Source organism: Mesoplodon densirostris, chromosome 3, assembly GCF_025265405.1.
Source record: "Mesoplodon densirostris isolate mMesDen1 chromosome 3, mMesDen1 primary haplotype, whole genome shotgun sequence".
Classification (NCBI taxonomy): Eukaryota; Metazoa; Chordata; class Mammalia; order Artiodactyla; family Ziphiidae; genus Mesoplodon; species Mesoplodon densirostris.
The window spans coordinates 135,537,226-135,561,746 of NC_082663.1; positions in this window are offsets into that span (position 1 = coordinate 135,537,226).

Sequence of the window (24,521 nt, forward strand, 5' to 3'; positions counted from 1 at the left end):
TTATGTTGCGTTAAGTTCCCTCTATGCTTAATTTCTGCAGGGTTTTTATCATAAATGGGTGTTGAATTTTGTGGAAAGCTTTCTCTGCATCTATTGAGATTCTCCTTTGGTTGTGTCTCATACCATTTCCAGGGTTTCTAGCTATGCTTAGAATGAATGGAGAATGTAGAAATGGATCTTTGCCAACCTGTCCTAACCAGAAATGTGTACTATAGTTTTTTATTGTTTAATTGTTGATGTGCCAGATTTTTCATCTAAATATATTTCTCCATATCTCACAAATGGATATTTTATTTATTATAACTCATCTTGTCACCCAGCCCTTTGCTAGTACCTAATATAGTCTGGACTCACAGTTATTAGTAAGAACCTTTATAGAAGAAATTAAGAACACTTATGGTGTCAGTATCAGACTTATAATTAGACATTTTTATGTATGGTGATGGGCAAACGGGGCCTCTTGAGCCTATTTATCATTTTACCAGATTAACAACTGCCTTCATCACATGGGTAGAATGCTATCTACATTCTGTGTTATGTAAAGTCTAAAATTCTTAGAAGGAACAAGATATGCCATCCCTTCCCCAAGAGGAATGGGTGGCTTCCTCCTCATTTTCCTAAAGTTTTTTTTTTTTTTTGCGGTACGCGGGCCTCTCACTGCTGTAGCCTCTCCCGTTGCGGAGCACAGGCTCTGGACGTGCAGGCTCAGCGGCTATGACTCATTGGCCTAGCTGCTCCACAGCATGTGGGATCTCCCCGGCCCGGGGCAGGAACCCGTGTCCCCTGCATCGGCAGGCAGACTCTCAACCACTGCGCCACCAGGGAAGCCCTAAAGTTTTAAAAAATGTATGCTAGAATTACATAAAATAGATTTGTGGAATCACTGACTCTCTATCTCTTTCCTGCTGCTTTTGTCACTCCCATAAAACTTTTAAAGAAATTAAAGTTGCCAAATGTTTGTACCTTTTTGTGATGTTTGGAGCCATACTATGTGTGTCTTCTGAATCATTAGTAAGTTGAAATAGTAATATCAACCCTTTTAAGTTTCCGGCTAGAACTAATCTTCTGTAATCTAAAGGTATTATTAGACTATCTCCATTTTCTAGGGGCTGGAGATGAAAAGCCAAGGAAAAATGAAGAGGTTTGAAAAGATATGGCATAGGAAACTAATTAAATATATGAAATACATAGTATATGACTATTTAAAAGAAAAAAGTAAATCTGTCTGTACTGGAATAGGAAGATGACCATGATATAGTAAGTGAATAAAACAGAGTTGCCAAAGTGCATATAGAAAATGAACTTCCACATTTGTTTATATATCCACTAAGATCTAAGACAGCCCCTAATGATCCTACATCGTGTTTATAATTCCCACCCCTTAGGTATGGGCTGGCCTAGTGACCTGCTTCTAACCAACAGTATATGTCTAAGACAATGGAATGTCCCCGCTGTGATTAAGATACAAGAAATTGTTACTTTTGTCTTGCTAGCAGACTTTCTCTATTGATTGCCCTTTGATGGCTTTGATAAAGCAAACTGCTCTATGTAGAGATGCACATGGGAAGGAAGTCAAATAGCCTGCGAGAAACTGAATCCTGCCAATAACCACAAGAGCTTGGAAGTGGATTATTAACTCAGTTAAATTTCAGATGAGACCCCAACCCTGACCAACGTCTTAATTACATTACAGCCTTGTAAAAGATGATTAAACAGAGGAACCCAGTTGACCTGTGCCTAGATCTCTGCCCAATTACAATTGTGAGATAATGAAAGTGTGTTGTTTTTAAACCACTAAGTTCGTAGTCATTTGTTATATAGCAATAGATAACTAATACACCCACCTGTTTTTTATATTAGTATGTACAGTGGAAAAGTTGTCAATTTTTACTTTATACTTTTCTATGTGGTAAAGATTTTCATAAGAATATTACTTCTGTATCACAGTACATTTACATATGGCCTATTCCATGTATGTGTGTATTCTCTACTTGCCTCTAATCTGCATAGCCCTGTATTGAAGCAAAACAATCTACAAATGATGCATTAACATAGTACTGCAGAATAATGGCAAATAAATGGGGGTGGGGAGAATCTAAAACAATAATTCTTTTTGCGAATTTGTTTACATGAGAGTGTTCCTACGTTAAGTAATGGGACAACTTAGTTAGCGTGCTGACCATTCTAGAACCAAAGAAAAGATACTTATTGTTTTAATGCCTGAGGAAGCCAACAAAGAATAGAATTGGCTTAAAACAGAAAAAGCATGAAAAGACATATGGTTTTTTATACTTTATCATAGTGTTATATCCTGGGATTGTCAAAACATTAATCATTATATGATGTCTCTAGTATGTGTATATGTGAATGTTTGTATTTTCAAATTTATTTCTTTACCATAAATAGGTAGCATTAGGCATCTGTATATCTCATAGAATCTCTTCGTCTTGTCATCAGAAATCCAAGAATAACGATTATTCTGGTATCTAATTATTTAGCCTCTTCATTTTTCCTATTACAAAAATGATATTTATTTATCATATTTATTGAGCAACCTATAAGGGAGGGGTGATAGAAAGATGGGCTCTGCTGGGAATTGAGATTTTTTTCAAGAAATTCTTTAAATACTTTTGTTTTTTTCAAAGTGATGTGTACACTAGTAGATGGGGCAAAGACTGCCACAGTCTACCTTGATTTTAGAGGCAAAACACTGGAAATCTAATTGCATTCAGAAAAATGATGATAGATGGGCCCCTTGAGGCTTCAGCTGGACATTTTGCTATGTTGCAGCATGCTTCATTTCCAGGTAGTCAATATAAGGCACACAGGATGAAATCTTTATATGTCATTACAGTGAAATCTCTAATTTTGTGTAGGTCTTACCTCACAGCTGTGCCATGAGTGGAACAGAAATATGTTGGAAGCTAGGGAAGGCTGTGGGTCTGGAGGAGGGAATCTTGTTTTAGCACAGAGGTGATGTACAGAGTATAGGAATGTACCTTTTCCTGAACCAGAGAAGTTCTCCTTTTTTTTGTTTTTTGTTTTTGTTTTTTTTGCGGTACGCGGGCCTCTCACCGCTGAGGCCCCTGCCGCCGCGGAGCACAGGCCCCAGACGCGCAGGCCCAGCGGCCACGGCTCACGGGCCCAGCTGCTCCGCGGCACGCGGGATCCTCCCAGACTGCGGCACGAACCCACGCCCCCCGCATCGGCAGGCGGACCCCCAACCACTGCGCCACCAGGGAAGCCCGAGAAGTTCTCCTTTGATGAATCCTTATTTCTCCTTTCAGTTACTTATAAATGTCTGTATCTTTTATATTTGAAAATGAAAGTAAGTCTACCATTGTGCCATTTCAGTAAATGTACTTTAATTACTTAAATTGCATAGCAGTATTTTTTACCAGTTTGACTCCTTCTTTGGCGCATTTACCGAAAGACATTGTAGCTTGTAGCTGAAATTCAAAGTGTAAAGTCCTATATTTTAGAGACGTTTTGAAAATCAGATAGAAAATGTAATGGATAAAAAAGATTCAAACATAATCTTAGAGTAGAACCATAAATTCTTTCATTAAGTTACAGTTTCTACAAATGTGCAGTATGATCTATCCACTACGGTGCCTCCAGCTTTCTCTTTTTCTTTCTCAGTCTCTCTCTCTGCGTCTTTCTCTCTCTGTGTAAAAAAAAGTGTGTGTATGAGTTGGTGTTACCTATAGTGTAAGCAATGAGAGCTTATAACCTCACAGAATTTTTAGTTCTCTTCATCATATTCATAGCTCTGTTACTACTAGGGCTTTGAACAGTCCTAGCCCATGTTCAATAACTATTTGTGGAATAAATGTTACAGAAATAGTTTCTTTGAAAAAAATTTCTGTGGCCAAAATTAAAAAAAAAATGTTGAGTGTCTTTCCTTGGTAGCCTAAGGTAGAAGAAACTTAGAATGTTGCTAATATATCAAAATGTTTACCCTCCAATTTACCCCAACTTGCATTGACTGCGCTGTTATAACTCCATCCAGTGATGAATTTGCTCTCCAGATGCAAATAAAGATTTCTTGATTGTTCTTTCATGTGAGAGAATGTGTGATATGTTGGAAAGGGCATGGTTTAGTTGATTGCCTGGAATTTGTCAACATTTTAGAAGAATTCTTTCATAGTTTTTGATTTTTCCTAACTTGAGGAGGCTATTGTCTAAATGTCTTTTTTCGGTGAGATTGTTCTACATGTTGTGAGATGTTTGGTGACTCAAGCCTGCCGATATATATATCCAGATTCTAGCAGTTTCTGAGACATTTTTCAGAAGTCACACATGTAAAATAATGTTGATGTTTGTTTGCTCAGCAGTATTACATCCAATTCTGTGGTCCCCTGCAATGCTGGTGCTTTGTCTAATAAAACAGACCATTTGTTTTATTTCTTTTTCATAAAGCAGTTATAGTTTATATGGAGTAATACATAAGCTTTTAAATAACATTTCTTTGAGGAACTGAGTGAGAGCCCACTATTGTATATGTTTAATTTTTTCCCCTCTATCACAGTCTTCTCTTTTAAACATTTATAGTTCAAAAAAGAAAAAACTATGTTGGATTAAATGTAATTTTTCCAACAGTGCTCAACAAGTTTTACCAAGCAAAATGTGGATTATTAGTTCATCCAATGCCCATATCTATTGCTTTAATTTATTATAAGGTTTGTGTGCAATTCCTAATAGTAATCAGTATAAAAGTTTCCTTAATTAGATCGGATTCTCTAGATTTGGTAAATTTTAGCTACTTCTAGATAAATCTCAAGGTCTGACTGCTACTACAAATCTAGTTTCCCATGATGTCAGAATAATTAGCCAAGTTGGATAGAAAGTAATGTGTAAGCCTCCACTTCTATCCCAGACTCCATAAGTGAAAATGAAAGATTGGTCCATAGGATGTCATGACCAGTTCTGGTGCTGAATAATATTATTCTGCTGTGGGTGGTGGAAAGTTATTTTGACATTACAGAGAACTGTTTCGTTTGTAATCTCAGAGTTTGAAAATCCTTTTCATACTTAGCAGGCCCTAAGTAAATGCTGGACACATTGATTCATGTCTTTATGTGTTAGTTTAATGCAATAAAAAATTAAATGTTTTCATTTTAGTGATGGAAGGGATATAAAAATCTATATGGTCTCTTTCTCCTATGTAGAAATAGCCTCTGTCTTTTCATAGACAAATAATATAACATTGCTTTAATGTTGAATAAAAAAGAACCAAAGTGTAATTTAAACCTAATCTGATGGTTTTAGACCCCAGCCCTCAGCAAAACTCAATCATAATGAATGAAATATGAAGTATTCCACAGCAGTCTTAGAAGATAAATTTATGATGATATATTAGGTTTGAAATTACTGTAGAAAATCTCTAAGATCATCCAGCCCATTTGGAAATGTTTCAGGGAATCAGCTAAGGTGGAATATTGTTTTACTTTCCAGAAGACTTGTAGACATTCACAGAATAATTTAAATCTCTCTTAGAAAATGCACAGACTCGCTTTTCATTACATATGAATATGGCCCTAATTGCTTTATAACCATTAACAATTTAATTCTGTTATTTAAAGTGTGTGTGCATAAATACATGCTTAATATTTTGATTTTTTCCTGTGTATAAAAACACTTGCTTAAAATATTAACAAATACAATGACCCAAGCCCTTTTGAAGGCATTCTTATTTTATAATGCATTATTGAGTATTAATTAAAGACCGTTTGCTCGTCATCCCTCGTTAGGTCACAAATTAATGGAGTTTTTCTCTGGACAAGATACTGGTTAAACTTACTCCGTATTAGATAACTTTTATAAGCCTTTCACGTTACATGAGAATACAGCTAAATTGTAGTCTGCATGAAAACTCAAAGTAAATTCCCTGGGAATTCTTTAGGTGCAAATCAGTCTTATACTAATTGTACTAACTTGGATTTGCATAATGCTTGATCATTTTCATAGCTCTTTCTTATCTCAGTTTCGCATCTGATCTTCACAATATGCCCAAGAGGGTAGTAGCATGGGTAGTATAATCTTTAATTTGTAAGCCCCCTTGTTCAGTTGCAGTCTAAGAGGAATCTGCCTATATTGAATGCCATTTCAGAGACAAGGTTCAAGTGTACTGGCTGGACTTTTTCCTTGTATTATTCTGGTTTTATGTCACTGGAATACACACTCATCAGTGACTTCTGTGCTTTTGATTGTGTTCTGTGGTTATTTTTATGCCAATATCTAAATGGAGTTATGAATAAATTTTTCATTGAAGAATTTGATTTTTACATTGAAGCAAGTCTCTTTAAAGAATTGTATTGAGTCATCAAGTGTCCAATTTGCTGTGAATAACAGGTATTATTATAAAATAGTAAGGCATAAATGGTAACGTCTTGGTTCTTTCCAGAGCAAGTCCTGGATTTGATTGTTTTGTTCCGTGGCTTGGCAAATTTTTTAATCTTTCTGAACGTTGGTTTCTTCATCTTTAAAAAGGAGATAATGCTGATTCATGTTTTATTCAGTTCTGAGATTAAATGAGATAATGCCTATAACTATGATACAGAATAAACATTAAATAAATGTTAGCCGACTCTAATCCTTCCTTTTTAAAAATTAATTAATTAATTAATTAATTTTTGGCTGCATTGGGTCTTCGTTGCTGCGCATGGGCTTTCTCTAGCTGCAGCGAGCGGGGGCTACTCTTTGTTATGGTGCACGTTGCGGTGGCTTCTCTTGTTGCAGAGCACAGGCTCTAGGCACACGGGCTTAGCTGCTCCACAGCATGTGGGATCCTCCTGGACCAGGGATCGAACCCGTGCACCCTGCATTGGCAGGAGGATTCCTAACTACTGCACCACCAGGGAAGCCCTAATCCTTCTCTTTTTAAAATGCATTTTAACCCAGGAAGGAAGAAGTAATGCGGAATATTGTGCAGACAGAGAAAGTAGTTTACACATTTTCATGTAATACAATAAAAAACAAGTAACCTGCCGAGAAAATGTGCACCTTTCTAATATAAATCAGTGAACAAACTTGTTTTTAATTTTTTGGCAGAGTTATGAAACCAATTAGCTTTGTAATATATATTCAGCTTTAATGGGCATGTAAATAATTAATGTTATTGCCTTTGTAAATTTAGCTTTTCAGTTGTAAATTAACATAATTAAAAGAGTAGTGTTTCAGTACGCATTCTAATAGCGAAATTTAAATCAAGCAATTAAACTGTAGGTTTTCCGCACCAAATGAGCTCGGCTCAAAATGACACGGGTGACAGACATAAATTTGTTTTTTCATGGTCAGGTTCATTACAAAAACATGAAAGAAAATACTTGCAGTCTGTGTAATCAAGTAAATTATTCTGAGCAGCACTTATATATTTTAAATTGTTTTTCTGGGTCTTCTACCTTAAATTCAGAACCTAAACACTATCATTTCTTCTTCTCTTCCTGAGGGATGATCTCTCCTTGTGAAGGATCACATAGGATTTCATCAGAATGTTATTGTGCTGGTAACTTACATGCACTGATCCAAATCTCGGAAGATGATCTGCTTATGTGTAGGGACAGGACCTCAAAACCAGAGTTGAGATCATTGAAATGAAAGCTTAGCCATTTCTCGTGACTTGGACTTGAAAGGCTAGCTGTGTGAAAATTGAGATTGTGTGAAAGTGGTGATGGAGAAAAAGGGCCGAGGGGGGCATGGCTGTTCTCTAGAATCAAAATGAATGCAGAAAGGTATAAAGCAGTAGCTAGTATTCTCCCTGAGATGTGAAACAGGTGTATTTTCTTCCTCTTTGAAATCAGCTCTGTGGAGCACTATCAAACAGATTTTAATCTAAAACAATACATTTTGTGACTACATTGTTCCAAACTGAATGAGTAGAAAATGGGACCTCCTATGTGGGAATAATTGAACGACAGACATTTTTAATCTTTGAGAAATACTGGTATGTAATTAAACATGCACTGACTAATGATCCATATTAAACTGTTCACCACTTAGATAAGCACTACTAAAAGTATTACAATTCTGGAACATATTAGAAGGGACACATGTATCCCATAAATCCCGTTTTGGGGACAGATACTGCTGCTTCTGTTTCTTGCCCACTGACATGTCTGTAAAGTGAATCACCCTTGTAGTGATGTTGAATACATGAAAACACAATATTTTGGCATTTTTCTTTAATTTGTTCAGTCTTTACTAATGCATTATTTTAGTGTATCCAATATCTTTTTTTTTTTTTTTTTTTTTGCGGTATGTGGGCCTCTCACTGCTGTGGCCTCTCCCGTTGCGGAGCACAGGCTCCGGACGCGCAGGCTTAGCAGCCATGGCTCACAGGCCCAGCCGCTCTGCGGCATGTGGGATCCTCCCGGACCGGGGCACGAACCCGTGTCCCCTGCATCAGCAGGCGGACTCTCAACCACTGCGCCACCAGGGAAGCCCTGTATCCAGTATCTTAAGGTGAAGAGACTTACTCTGAATAAAGGGTTCTTGTTGGACTACATAGAATTGAGAGTTTTTCTGAGATATATGATCACCCCACTTCATTTTTCTGCCCAGAATTATTTTTTGTCTTTTCAAAGTCACTGCCCATTACTTGTGATGTCTGTTATGAATACTGAAAAGCAAATAAAGCTGGCAATTACAACTAACTTAGAATACTTATCATTCTAGGAGACAGGCAGTAGCTACCTCATTAGCCTATCAGTTCACTTTGGAATAAGACTTACGGCCAGTGGTTCTAAATCTCTTTTTGTATTAGAAGCTGTAGGCCCTTTTCCTTAGGGAAAATGCTAATAACAACACATTTTTCACAAAGTGAAAGGAGTCCATGGAACCCCTAGCAGCCCATCCATGGTTTCAGTTTGAAACCTCTGAATAATGAGTTGCCAAGACTGGCAATTCTCACTTTATTATTCTGTTCCAATTCAGTAGTTCTCTGTTAAAATACGCTTCTAAATTAGATTCTACCATTGGTCCCTATTTGGTCATATTGATTTAAATTTGTGTAATATCCACTTTCCAAAATGTAGTCATTCTTCAAAGTTAAGCCAATTACCCCCTCTTCCATGAAGCACTCTGTCTTCCACGTAACCTCAAGTCCACCAAAAGTAGTTAACCTTTGCCTCTGTCATGCCCACTCTCAGTCCCTATTCCACTTTATGGATTATGGATGTGTCTTTTGTGCAAGTTAATATTTTCTGCCATATTATAGTGGTATTCGCACCACTATTTTTATGCCTTCCTGCCTTCCTACGTTTCCTGCCTTCCTGCCTGCCTCCCTTCCTTCCTTCCTTCCTTCCTTCCTTTCACTCCTTCCTCTCTTTTCTTTTTCTTTTTCTTCATGGCCGCACCATGTGGCTTGCAGGACCTTAGTTCCCAGACCAGGGATTGAACCCATGCCCTTGGCAGTGAAAGCGCAGAGTCCTAACCACTGGACTGCCAGGGAATTCCTTGCACCACTATTTTTCAACTTACTCTCTATGAAAACAGCAATTCCAGTTTTTCCACATTTTTTTTTGATATACATGGTGTTTATACTATTGTAGAAACAAGCACTTTTGTAAGCAAGAATAACTGAGATAAACAGGTTTGGGAACAAACATAGTTGCCTCTTGGTATGTGTACCACTCAACTGATTGGGCTAGAAATGTACAAGGTGTAAGAAAGTAGGCCATTAGCTTCAATTGACACAGACACATTATATAGCTTGTAAAAAGTATGAAGAATGTTGTCTAATTTGGTAAGTGGGTTTATTGTAGGCCACATGTTTCATTTTAATAATGTTAATTTTCAAAATTGTAACTTAATTACTTTGTACTCTGCATCCCATAACATTATCTAATAATGTTAAAATATCTTTGTGAGGCACTTATTGTAGGTTTTAAGAGTTTCGCTATGGATTCAGTGACTGAGAACTCTTGTCTCTTAATAATAATACAACCTTGGACAAGCTATTTAACTTTTAAGGCTGAATTTTCTCAACTGTAAAATGGGGATAATACTTGTAACCAAGTGTAGTTTTTTATTTTTTGTTTTTTGGGTTTTTTTTTTGCGGTACGCAGGCCCCTCACCACTGCGGCCTCTCCCGCCGAGGAGCACAGGCTCCGGACGCGCAGGCCCAGCTGCTACGGCCCACAGGCCCAGCCACTCTGCAGCACGAACCCGCATACCCCGCATCGGCAGGCGGACCCCCAACCACTGCACCACCAGGGAAGCCCCCAAGTGTAGTTTTTTATGTGATTGGATGCCTTACACATATAGCAAGCATTCAATAAATGTGATCAATTATAAATAATAATAATGAAAGTTCTTAGGTATTTACTTTTCATATACTGTCTGGAATATATCTTTATGGTATGTTCTTTTCTGTCTTTGGAACAGCCTTGTAAAACTCCTAATCTACTTACTTTAAGGATATTGAGGCCATTGATGGGATCTTTGGCAGTGTTGAGATCCATAGATGGAATTTCTACCAAGCCTTACTGCCTTTCTTAAGCAAAGGTAATGCTTTCATTCAATAAATTTTGTAAAGCTTTATAGCTACAAACATGGATAGAAACTCATGGATACGAGGGTTGATCATGTTCAGTATTTAGCTTCACTGAGAGTGAGACAAGCCAACACAGAAGCCCTTAAAATGCACCACACTTTACTTTGGGTTTGTGTTACCTTTTCCAATGCATGAAGAGCACATGGAGAAATGGGAAACTTCAAAAATGGCTCCTCTGTACTATTCTACTTACCTCCCTCCAATAACAGCAATAATAATGCTAAATCCTCTGTGAGTATAGGCAACAGTGCGCTGGTAACCAGCTCTCCTAAAGGAAAACCCTTATTTTAAAGCATTTGCTGGTGTTCAGGGAAAAAGTATTCCCAACCTGCCTGATTTCAGGTTACCAGCGATTTAACACCCAGCTCACAAAATTCCTGAAAATGGAACATGTGGCTCTCACTAGCTGGCTTCGACATACCGCTGGAAAACCCTTTGATCTCATCACTCATAGGAGTCTCATCACTGTAGTTGCTTGCCTTCTTGGGAAGTAAAAACTCCATTTTTTGGACACATGCTTTCTTCCGTCTTCTCCCTTCATGTCTTACCTTCTGGCTTCATCTTCTTCTTTTCAGCCCCTGGGCAGATCTCAGTCATTCAGTTTTGTTTAGTTCTCTGATTTCTCTCTAGTGGGGGTGGTACATAGGCAAGTGGACTGGGAGGGTAGAGGGGAGCCATGCCAGCTAGAAGTCCTGCTCTCTTCTTAAGTCTAAAAATAGCTTTATCTGTTTAACTCTTTCATGTAGCTTGCACAGCTCTGTGTGGTCTCATCCCAGTTGATTTTCCATTGTGATTGCTTATAATGTTCCATCCTAAAAACGTATATCTCATCCATTCATATGGATCCATATGAGACTTCCTTAAGTTCCTTGAAAACATAGCATTCTCTCTTCCAGGCTCTGCTATGTACTGTTTTCTGCCTAGAAGTATCCTCACATCTCTTTCTCTCTTCTTATGCTTTATTCAGCTATATACTCTTCAACCTCAGATGGCAGCCCCTCTTTCTCTAATACCCCAGGTGAAGGTTATCCCTCCCTGATAACCCACAGGGCCTATATTTACTCTACTAAATCATTTATCACCCACTGTCTGACTTATTGTCAACACAGTGACACATGTTTCAAAGGCACTCCAAGTGGGGAACCTTGGTTTGGGGGAATGCCTGTGGATTAGGAACTAGGATATCTTGCATCATTTGGTGCAAGTCAGATCTCTAAGATTTAGTTTTCCTCTTTACACAACATTGTGTGTGTCTATTTCTGCATTATCTGGAGCTACTAACTCCAGGGTTTTGCGGGGGTCAGTGGCACAATGTAATATTGAACATATCCCTTTTTGTCTGATTTAAGACATAAGAAGCAGTTCAGTGCCGTGGTTATGAGGGGGGCTTCTAGAGCCTAATCACCTTGATTCAAATCCAGCACTGCTACTTTGAGTAAGTTGCGTGTTTTCCGCACTTGTGAAGTGGAGATTATAATAGAACCTTCCTAATAAGCTAGTTAAGAAGAAGAAATGAGTCAATGCATATGAATGGGACTTTGATTGTATTATTACTTTGATTGATACTTCCTTTTTCCTATTCACAGACTTCTATAAGGCTTTATTTTATTTCTTCCCTTGCAATTGTATACAATGGCCATATTTCCACGTTAACTTATTTGTCTCAGTTCCTATCCAAAAAAATTCCGAAATATCACCTCCAACAAGAATTAAGAAAATACTTTTCCCTCGCCTATAATGTCTGTTCGTTACAGCACACTTTGTGTAATTCTTTCCCAGGGTTCCGGGAGACTGTACACCATTGGGTTGGTTATTAGCATCAGCATAATGAATTTCAGAACACATGAAGCAGTTTCTTGTTCTCCTATTTCTTCTCCGAAATGAGCTTTTTTTCATATACATTGGCAATTCTTTTTCAAATAAGTACTCACTCCTCCATATCCAAGATAACTTTTCAACTTACTATAATGATTTGTTCCATTCTAAGGGATAATTATCAGTAATGTTTTATTTTTAGAGTAATATCCAGTAATTTTCAGAAGCTGGAACTTGTCATAAAATCATTGAAAGATAAGTAATGTTCTCCTAGCTACTCCAGGAGAGGGGCTCAATTGATTCCAGCTCTGCTTGAGAAGTGAGTTAAGCATCCAGGTTGCCAGCTTGTATATGGGGTGAGGATAAATATATTGTGAAGAGTCTTGAGATTTTGGGTGGGTGGTGGGGGCAGAATGAGAGAGAGAAAATTTAAATGAGAAAAAAGTATTAGAAAATATGATCCCAGCAAAGAGGATATATTTCCACTGTTAAAGGAAGGAAGGGAGTTAATATCCATGGAACATCTGGAACATTCCTGGACCAGTGAACCCAACTTCTGCATGAATGAGAAAAAAGAGGAGACTTCAAGTCATCCACAAAATCTCTTTCTGAGGGTTTGTGGGGTAAAGATCATACTTTGTATTTCCAATATGCTTAAGACCCTGAGGCCAGAAGGAACATGGCGCTTCACAGTAAAGGGAAGGCGGCCAGTATGGCTGGTGCACATTGAGTAGGTGGAAGTGTATGATCCAAGATGAGACTGGTGAAATAAGGGCCAGGTCTCAGAAAATCTTCTAAACCATGGTAAGGATTTGGTATTTTTTCCTAAGTGCAGTGGGAAGTCTTTGAAAAATTTTAGGCTGAGTAATAGAAATGGTTTATCTTGAGAAGCTCATTCATACTGTAGGGTAGAGAATGGCTTGAGGTCAGCCAGAGATGAATTGATTAGACACCAGGTAGCAGTCTGTTATCATCAGGCAAGTGAGAACTGTTTTTAGTGGCTTAGTCTGGAAGAGGTGAGTGGCTCATGGTAGATGGAGAGCTCTCCTTTCACGTGAGAGGCATTGTAGGTAAGCTTCTTGGTGGCAGTTTTGCTTGTTCCTTAGCAAGTTGATGTGTTGCTATTCATGTGAAAGGACGTAGAAAGGAAAGCAACCACATTTTATCTTTACAAAGTGTGTATTATGTGTGTATACACCTGGGTGCATGCGTGGATGGGTAAAGTGTATAATTTGCCTTAAGTTTATTAATTAAAACTGGACGCTAGAGGTAGAAATTTCTTTAAGCTTTCCTATGAGATTGCGGATGAGTTCAAGGATTTAACCATTTGTTTTCCTTTTTAATAAACCATTTTCTTCTCTTAGAAATTTCTCAACTTAGAACCTTCAGTAAGTGAAATGTAAAATTAAGATAGACTTTTTTTGATTTTTACCAAATGGTTCATGTCAGTTTGTGAGCAGCACTTGGTGCCAGACGGCTAAGAACTATTATCAGGCATTTCCTTAGACTCTAATGTTTTCAGAGAACCTTATGATAAGTGACTAATTTAGCTTCACATTTGCCTGGGAAGAAGGGTGAAGGAAAGATAATAGCCAGCCATCTAAGGCATGTTTATGTAATTCATAGGGCTCCGTGGATTCTTAATAAATATTAAGTAGTAGCTTAGCTTGCGCTGTGGTGGGAAGTACTGTGTTTGGGAAGGCTTAGGATCAGCAAACCTGTATTTCCCAGAACTTCATATTAGATTTAAGGACTTGTTACTATTTTTTTTTGTGATTTTGTTTTGAAAATTGAAAAGCAGTGTGCTAGACCTGTCACATATAGTTTTTCTCCTTTCAGTACCCATAGGTATTATTGTACCTCTTTTATATCATGGGAAACTGAGGCCAGATGAGTAGGTGAATTGCTTAAATTTGAAGAGCAGGGGCTTCATTCAAAGGTTTGATTGACTCCACAGTCATTGTTTTGAAGTTAGATGACATCTTTCCTTTCCTGGTTTAGGTAACGAGGCTGTTTCCTTTCCTAGCCAGGTACTTTACTGGCCTATGATGTGTATCTGTATTGTTTTCTAAACTTTCTGTAATCTATTTCTTTTTTCTTTTTTTTTAATTTATTTATTTTATTTTTGGCTGGGTTGGGTCCTCGTTGCAGTGCTTCTCATTGCGGTGGCTCCACTTGTTGCAGAGCACGGGCTCTAGGTGCGCAGGCTCCAGTAGTTGTGGCGCGTGGGCTCAGTAGTTGCGGCTCGCGGGCTCTAGAGTGCAGGCTCAGTAGTTGTGGCGCATGGGCTTAGTTGCTCCATGGCATGTGGGATCTTCCTGGACCAGGGCTCGAACCCGTGTCCCCTGCATTGGCAGGCGATTCTTAACCGCTGTACCACCAGGGAAGTCCCCATAATCTATTTCTTGATGGGGCCAAATATGTTTCTAAATCTAATTTAATCTTTCTGGTTTCTAATGTGATTTCAATGAAAACTTATTTCCAATGCAGTGGTTTTGCAATTATAGTGGAGCCTCAGCTTATGTGCATTTAATTTACGTAAGTTCAACTGTACTTGCATGTCAAGTGAAGAGAGAACTATTTAAATAATGCAGAAGATTCTGTCCCCCATTTCATGCAATGAGCACGTGCCCCAGAGTAAGAGGCAAGGCTTCATTCTGCTTTTTTCTCTGTCTGTTCCAGACTTTCACGTCTCTTATAGGTTGAAGACTTGATCTGAGTGATAATCCATTGTTTAAAAATACTTATTTTTCACACTACCAGGCCCCTAAGATGAGTCTTCACTTCACTTGTTTAACTAAACAAACAACTGTATGCTATAAAACTGAAAGAAATATCTTTTTCCTTTGGATTTATCTATTCATTTAACAAACATTTTATGAGAACTTATTATGTACCATCACTGTTCTAGGTACTAGGAATACTATTGGGAATACAGTGACCTACTAAAAAATTCCCTTCCCTCACAGAACTTACAGCTTAGAGGCTTTTGAAATCTGTCATTTCAGCCTCAACATGCTGCCTTTCTAAGATATTTTTAGAATAACATTGGATATGTATGATTTTCACTTGAGGAGCTGATTTGTTAAACCCATTTGAAGACAGTTTGGCAGTTTCTTACTAAATGCGCTCTTGCCTTACGATCCTGCCATCCATCGTGCTCCTCCTTGGCATTTGTCCAAAGGAGTTGAAAGCTTAAATTTGCTTGAAAACCTGCACGCAGATGTTTACAGCAGATTTATTCATAACTGCCCAAACTTGGAAGCAACCAAGATGCCCTTTAGTAGGTGACTGGATCAATAAAGTATGGTACATCCAGACAATGTAATATTACTTAGTGCTGAAAAGAAACGAGCTATCAAGCCATAAGAAGACATGGAAAAAACTTAAATGCATATTTCTAACTGACAGAAGCCAATTTGAAAAGGCTACATACTGTATGAATCCAACTATATGACTTTCTGGAAAAGGAAAACTTATGGAAAAAGCAAAAAGATCAGTGGTTGCCAGGGGGTGGTGTGAGGGAGGGATGAATAGATAGAGAACAGGGTATTTCTAGGGCAGGAAACCATTCTGTATGATACTATTATAGTGGATACATTTGTCACAGTCCATAAAATGTACAACTTCAAGAGTGAACCCTAAGGTACACTATGGACTTTGGGTGATTTTGACGTGTCAATGTAGGTTCATCAGTTGTAACCATTATACCACTGTGGTGCAGGATGTTGATGGTGGAGGTGGCTGTGCATGTGTGGGGCAGGGCATGTATGGGCACTCTCTATACCTTCTCTTCAATTTTGCTGTCAACCTAAAACTGCTATAATAAAGTCTATATAAAAATAAACTCCTCCTACCCATCTCAAGCTCCCTCACACGAGGCACAACTCTTCCTGTGTCCTATATATTCTTACCAGTTTTCTGATACTAGATATAAGGCAAGTTGTAGTTTTACCAGGATCATAGAAGTATTTAAGATGCCACATGGTGTGGCTTGGTCTTGAATTATGGGAACTGAGCATTAGAGACCTGGGTTCTTTTTTTTTTTTTTTTTTTGCGGTACGCGGGCCTCTCTCGTTGCGGAGCACAGGCTCTGGACGCGCAGGCTCAGCGGCCATGGCTCACGGGCCCAGCTGCTCCGCAGCATGTGGGATCTTCCCAGACCGGGGCACGAACCCGTATCCCCTGCATCGGCAGGTGGATTCTCAACCACTGCGCCACCAGGGAAGCCCCGAGACCTGGGTTCTTATTAGCCACCGGACCCCACCCACTTCTCTGTCACAAGCCACTCTCCTCTCATCTGCAAAATAATATGATTTAATTGGCTGATCCCTGTGGCCCTCTCCAATTCTTTTCTTTGTATTCATCTCTAAATATTTCAGTATTCGTCGCTAAAAGGTGACATCCTTTTTATAAATAGGGCGATGCCATTATTACACTGAAGATATTCATGGTTATTTAGCATTATCAAATATCTAGTCACTTTTAAAATTACTGATTTTATTTTTTCTTTGTAAAAAATAAATCCAAATAAAGTTTGTAAATCAAGATCCAAATAAGTTCCATCCTTTAGAATTGACTTGCATGTCTCCTAAGCCTCTTAATCCATAGGTTCCTCATCACTCTCCTTTATTTTCCTTGCACTTTACTTGTTGATGACAATAGGGCTGTTTGTCCCATAGACAGTCCCACAGTATGGATGTTCTTGATTGTGTCCCTGTGATGTGTATAGCAAAGTTTGTAGTCACCCATATTTCCCATAAGCTAGCAGATCGAATTCAGATTTTTCTGTTTTTGGCTAGACTGCTTCACAAGTGAGACTCTGTGCTTCCATTACGAGGCATGTAAAATTTCTTTCTTTTGTGACCGTAGCAGCCACTGATAATTATTACCGATATCTACTATTTCATTAGGGCTTATGAAATGTTGGTATTCATATTTTATAATTTTGTTTTTATTTTTGCTACAAGTGGAAATTTCTTTTTATTGGTATTTGATTATAGGTCACAAGGAAAGGCAGGACAAAAGCATGATTTTCTTTTATTTGCCATTTTCAAAATATTGATTTGGTTCTCTTTTACCCTCCACTTGTGACCCATGGGGTCCTTTTTTTTTCTTAGTATCACTATAAATTCATAGGTTTAAATATACCTGAAGTGTTTTATTCCTTTGAAGTTATTATTCTCAATAATGTTCTAATTTTCCCGTCTATAATTGGCATTTCTTTTATGAGTGTTGCTGAGTTCATAGGCTATTTGCATTTAACTTTCTTTAAATTTCCTATAGATATCCCCTGCCTTTTTTTCTAGACAATTATTAGTGTTTTTCTTTTCTCTCTTCGGAAGATCTTTATATATTAGGAATATTAACTCTTTGCTCTTATGAAATGAAAAGATTACCCCTAAGAAAATTACATAAGCAGTGTAAGAATATAAATAACAAACTGGAAAAATCAGACTCTCAAAGGTTCCAGTCAACACTCTGTGATGCTGCACAAGTTACTTTAATACTCTGAGCCATCATCTTCCCCATACGCGATATGGGAATCCTAATAACATTATCTCATTCGTTTATTGGGAGTATTTCATGAGCAAATACAAGCTCAGCACAGTGCTGGCACATACAAGCTCAATAAATAATATCACTGGGACTCTTCTTGTTGATTACCAATAATGATGGTAAAAAATTGTTCTTTCATTAATAGGATGGGTGTTGGGCTGTAATTCCCCCTCTCTTATTCGCAGATTATTTGGGTTTACCCAACACATTTGCGTGGGAGAAGACCTGGTCATTCCCTAGTCCAGGCTTTCCTTTTGACCACCACAGTGGTAGCAAAGAAATGGTGTAGCTTTGTTTGGAAATCAGCCAGCAAAGAGTGTCATAAATGATTAATTTATGTCCACAGATGGATATGTCTATGCATTGACTCTATATTGCATTCTTACTCTGTGCCTAAGAGAAATAAACAACACACACAATGGAGTTCATGTTCTCAACGACTTGGTCCAGTAGGCAAGACATAAATGTATTGTCACACATATTACTATTTTTTACTATCCCAAAATCCTTTTAAGGGATGATGATCTAGGTATTATTTTATGTAATAAAATTCATAGCACCATGAATTAATAAGGTACATACCTTGTATTAATTCAAATAGAGCATTAGTGTGTTAAAATTACTCCTCACAAAGAACCCTTTGAGGTAGGTATTGTGATTTGTCTTACAGATGAAGCACTGAGAGGTTAAATAAGTCCAAAGATACAGATAGTATGTAGCTGAGCCAGGAAACAAACCTGAGCAGGGATCTAATACAGTATCACCTTTGGAGTTGATTGTATCAAGGCAAAACTGTGTCCTGGTTGACAGCCTCCTTGTACAGGTTTTTGCTAAGCAGCCTTCCATGGTGTTCACAGTGCTGTAATACAGTGGATCTAACATGTGTGTGACCAAGAATAGGAGGTCAGGGGCCAGTGTTCTGGGGTTGAGGCAATGCTTTTTAATACTTTTCTTTATTGTGTTACTATCTGGAGATATACAGAAAGCTTATTAAATTACCAGGGGCCACTTAAAATGGCCCCTGGTAATTTTATCATTGATCCATCTAAGCATGTGGTCCAGTTGTATCTCCAGGCTAACATATAAGGAGGGTGTGATGAACTCAGCTATTATCCGGGTTTAAGGCAGCACAGAACACCCACTGTTTGGATTTGAGGTCATGTGGGGTAGCATGCTGCCACTGTAAATTTTGTTAGTATCTAAGTGGGATGTTGGTCCACAGGCATGTGTGGAAGTTTATGGGTAGTTGTGACTGGATAGGTGAATCACGCAAAGAGTGGATGTATTTAGGGATTTTATATGTATACTTGCTCTTAGACTGGGAACAAAGATGGCTTCTCCGGCACCAAAGACCTATTTCCTAAAGCAAAGGGAGACCTGTATTTCTAGATATCTGAAAAAGCAAATGTCAGACTTGGAGGGCTAGTGGGCAGGTGCCAATGGAGAGGGGTGAGGGTGGGCATAATGTCTTCTATGAACACTAACTATTAAGAAGTACATCTTGTGAGCCACTACTGTTACTACCTACAAACCATCAGTGTTTGACCCACTTTATGAAGTTGGAGATAAATATTTTATTAACTAGCAAAGAAGAATACAGACCAGCAGTTAGCCCCGAAGCCAAGAAATTCCCTAAAATTCCATGATAATGTTTAATGACTTTTCTTCAGACTACTTTTGGTTTCACCATTCAATTTAAAAGGCTGACCAGGTAAGGAGGTGAGGTGCTAACGCACTGGTAAGAGATCAGGTACCTAAAGGTCACTCGATGTGTTCTATAGTCCTTAAAATCCAGGAAGCAGATTTTATTTTGCTATTCCCTAGCAGTTTTATTGTTTGGTGTCCAAACTACGGATGAATAGCAGGCAAGGTCTTCAATACGTAGCCAGCAGGGGGTGATTACAGTTACAGGGGAGCACCTAGATCCCCTAAGTATATTACATTGCATGGGCCCGACACTGTTTCAATAACGTCAACTGGTAGAAAATATAATTAATATTTTACAAATTGATTTGGTCCCCTATCTCTGCTGCTCAGGAAGCAACTGTTCCAGTATGTGGTGTGGCCTCCTCTGACTTTGGAAGAAACGTGCCCTCTCCTGTATGTGTGCCTTTGCTGTGCTCGGCAGAGACTGAGCTGGGCCATTTTTCACAGTTACATTCTTAGGAGACTGCATTCTTCCTTTAGGGTTCAAAATGGGGCATTTCCAAGTGTCAGAACTAGGTTTAATTGGAAAGAAAATCTAGGAAAGAATCGACTGTGATTGTCAGCATGCTTGGGGAATACCACTAAGCATCAGGGTTTGTTCTGAATTTGAATCCTGTCCCTTTCTAGTTGAGTGATTTCAAGCGAATTGCTTAATCCAAATGCCAACTTCCTTCTATGCAAATGGAAGTAAGGTACATATTGCAAAGCATTGCTGGCAACGAGAATGCTGTGTGTGGGTATGTGAGGCACAGCCTTGGATGTGTGTGTGGTGTATGTATAATCACAGTTCTCTTGGAAAGGTAAGTGTCTGCAGCATTGCTTCTCTGATTTCCAGCAGTACCCAACCCTGCTGGTGTAGGTAGATTTAAATTCATAATTCATCTCTTCTCCTGGCACCCTTCCGCTCAGAAGTCTTAATCAAGATCCATTTTAGAGTTGTCAGTACCCTTATGTCCCCCTCCTGCTTTCCCTGGCCCTACCCTCTCTGGTTGCCTGCCTCTCTTGGGAGTATGTTTGGGTGCATTTGTGGATCGATGCCCATGTGTATTCTGTACTCAAAGTAGTCATTTTTAATGCACGCCCAACCATTAGGTGTTGTTCCCACTCTGCCACCAGAACAGCTACTAATTGATACCTCTTGAAAAATGAGATATTCCCTGAAGCGTTCAAGGCTGCCCGACAGGCAGACATGCCACCTGCCTCTATGATTCGTGTTCTAACCATGCAGACATTGGTGATTTAAGATGCATGTTGTTCTATCTTGACATTTTTCCCTTTGACCATATTTCCAGTATATATACTTTCTCAGTTTATTTTTGCCATATAACAGCATTAATTCCATCACAGTTTCCAAAGATTTCAAAAAAGCTAATTTCTGAAGCTGTGTCTTCTGAGCTCAGTGCCCTGTATACCCTACCACCCGCGTAGCATCTTGTTAATGAATTGTGTACTTGTGGATTTGGTGAACAATTTTTTTTTTTTTTTTTTTTGCGGTACGCTGGCCTTTCACTGCTGTGGCCTCTCCCGTTGCGGAGCACAGGCTCCGGACACGCAGGCTTAGCGACCATGGCTCACGGGCCCAGCCGCTCCGCGGCATGTGGGATCTTCCCGGACCGGGGCACGAACCCGTGTCCCCTGCATCGTCAGGCGGACTCTCAACCACTGCGCCATCAGGGAAGCCCTTGGTGAACAATTTTTGTTGCTTTGTTGAAGGAGGTAAATAAACCAGGATCAATTCAGAAGAGGGGTATGTTGGGTGAGGAGTGGGGAGCAAACTAAGGAAATGACATTGTCTCCTAAGAAAACCAAGAATTATAGAATTCTCTCTATATATCAAGCAGAAATTAGGCTCCTTATATCAGTACACTCTATCACTATGTCAGTGAATCATCAACTTTGTAGAGGGTTGCCATGTCTTACCGCATCTGGGCAGAAGTTAGGAAATTGCAAAAGACAAAGAAAAGCTGCCGGAGTGAAAACTTTACGAGGGTAGCAGTTAAGTCTTTAATATTCTCTACCAAATCTCCAGTCCTTAACAAAATGATGGCAAATATTGTGCACTCAATAAATATTTGTTAGTAAATGCATTTCCGAGCAAGCACTTAAATGACTTAGAATGGAATGTAAGTAACTTTTCCCTGCAGCACCTTAACTTTTTATTAGGTTGTGGTATAATGAAATCTGAAAGGTAGGTGACATATTTTTATGTTGTTACCCCCCAAACATAGACAGTTTCTTAATATCAGTTAGGAAGAAAGAAAGAAAGAAAGTTGCATTGGGATAGACTGGAAACTTGAATTCTCAAAGCACTCAGCACAATTTCTTTCATAACTCCATATATCATTGTGCTGAATTATAGCATTGTTTGCTTTCAGAGTTGTGTTTCTTGGCTTTAGAATGCAGAAATAATTGTAGACTGGGGCTGGACGATTATCAGCCCTTTATAATACTAGGGCCAAGTTGATCGTCAAATTACTAGGCATCAGCAAGGGGACACGAAGCGAACCAGAAAACTTGAGTTTCTCATGTTACAAAATTCTGTCATCTGCCCCCAGACGGTGAGGGCAGTTGGAATAACGATATCCACCTGAGCCTGAGGATAGTGCAGAGAAAGCTGCCCAAAGTCACATCAAGGGCCACAAAAGCAACTTCATGTGATCAAGGCAGGAAAGACTCCAGCTCTGAGGGGCAGTGAGATAACAGGTAGATAAAATCATGAAATGTTCAGTATGTAAGCCTGCAACCATAAAAATAAAACATTAAGAGCAACAACCTTTTATTGAGTACTTATGTCATACACAGTAATGAATGATTTATCTATGTTACCCTGTTTCATTTTCATAAACATTCTAAGGGCATGGGTATTTCTATCATCTCACTTTTACATAAAAATATGATCCTTAGAGAGATTGAATTTCTTAGTCAGTGTTTCATTCTGGTGGAACCAGGAGTTGAGTTCTCTGATTATCCCAAAGCCTCGTTCTTAAATGCTATACTCTATTTCCTAACCAATCTTAGACTACTCAGAATAAGGGGGCCTTTTATTAATCAAAAAGGAAAATAATCATTTTTTAAAGTTGGAAAATCTCTGTACGCCATGTAGTTTTGCCCAGGGAGCAACGGACTCTTAGGGAGGTAAAGGGATCACCCTAAAAGCACAAGGTGAATTGGTGACCAATTAGACTCAGATCCAAAGTTCTTTGATTCCTGCCCCACACCTTTTCCCTAAACACAAATCTTCACATTTCTTTGTCTAACCTTGGATCCCTGTCCTCGTATTTTCTCAAGTAAGGCAGGGACTTAGATTTTAGGGAGGGACAAGAGAGAAAGTCTTGGAGGAAAGGGCAGGGGAGACTGAGAAAGACAGGGAGAAAGTTACAGTGAAATTGCAGTATTAGGATGTAAGCAGCTTCATCCCAGTGCATGTAGCATGTACTCTTCAGGTGTTTCTAGAAATAATTTTGGGCATTTCATCTGCTTAATCCACAAATACCTGTAATAATACATGTCAGATGCTACCGAATCTATTTCTAACACCAGCACCGAAGACATTAGCATAGTCACAGTTACGTAGCATCAAGTCCACTGGAGACAGAATGCTTTTGGTTCAGATCTAGCTGGAGCCACTTGTCATCTGAGTGACCTTGAGAGGGTTTACTTAACCTTCCTGTTTGTTCATTCATTCATTCAAACATAATAGTGAGCTCCTCGTTTGTGCCAGGCTGTGGGGGAGGTGCTGGAAGATATAAAAGGATACTGGAGATTAAATTCCTTGCCAATATGGAGCTTATGTTTTATTGGGGAAGGCAGGTAGTAAACAAGTATAAACCATATAGTATATCAGAAAGTCTTTTGCAAGTTTTAAACAGAGAAGGGGGAATGAGGAGATGCGGTCAGGTTTTAGAGGGGTTTTTTGTTTGTTTGTTTGTTTGTTTTAGGAGTTTTATTAATTTATTTATTTTTGCTGTGTTGGGTCTTCATTTCTGTGCGAGGGCTTTCTCTAGTTGTGGCAAGCGGGGGCCACTCTTCATCACGGTGCGCGGGCCTCTCACTATCTCTTGTTGCAGAGCACAGGCTCCAGACGCGCAGGCTCAGTAGTTGTGGCTCACGGACCTAGTTGCTTCGCGGCATGTGGGATCCTCCCAGACCAGGGCTCGAACCCGTGTCCCCTGCATTAGCAGGCAGATTCTCAACCACTGCGCCACCAGGGAAGCCCTAGAGTTTTAAATAGGGTGATTACAAGAGGCCTCACTGAAAAGGTACCATTGAAACAAAGATGTGAAATAGTGAGGGGAAAAAGAACACTCCAGGTGAAGGGAACTATGAAAGCCTAAGTCTCAAGCAGAGTTACAGGAAGGTTGAAGGCAGCGATTGGAGACCAGCATGGCTGGAGATGAATAACTGGGATAAATGGGAGAAAGACAGTGATAACAGTGATGACTTTGTGATGACTTTGACTCTTAGTGCGGTGGAAGGTTTTGAGCAGGGGAGTGTCAGTCACTCTCTTACTCAAGGGTCCATTTGAGAGTGACAGCCGTGGTTTGAGCACACCTGCTGTGCAGCCCTGTAGGTCCATAATGCTGCCTTGGATCAGGGTGGCAGTGTAAAGGAGGTGGCAAGGGTGATCAGCTGCTGGATTTATTCTGAAGATAAAGCCACGGGAATTTGCTGATGTCGTGGAAGACATGGGGTGTGGATGAGAGAGGAGTCAAGGTTGACTGGAAGGGTTTGGGGCTGACAAACGGGTGAATGATATTGCCACTGACTGACAAGAGTGTGGACCTTTCTTGTCTTCAGAAGGATGCTAGAATTATGACTTCAGTTTGGGCATACAATATCTGAAGTATCTATTAGGATTCTAAGTAGAGTTTTTGGATAGTCCGTC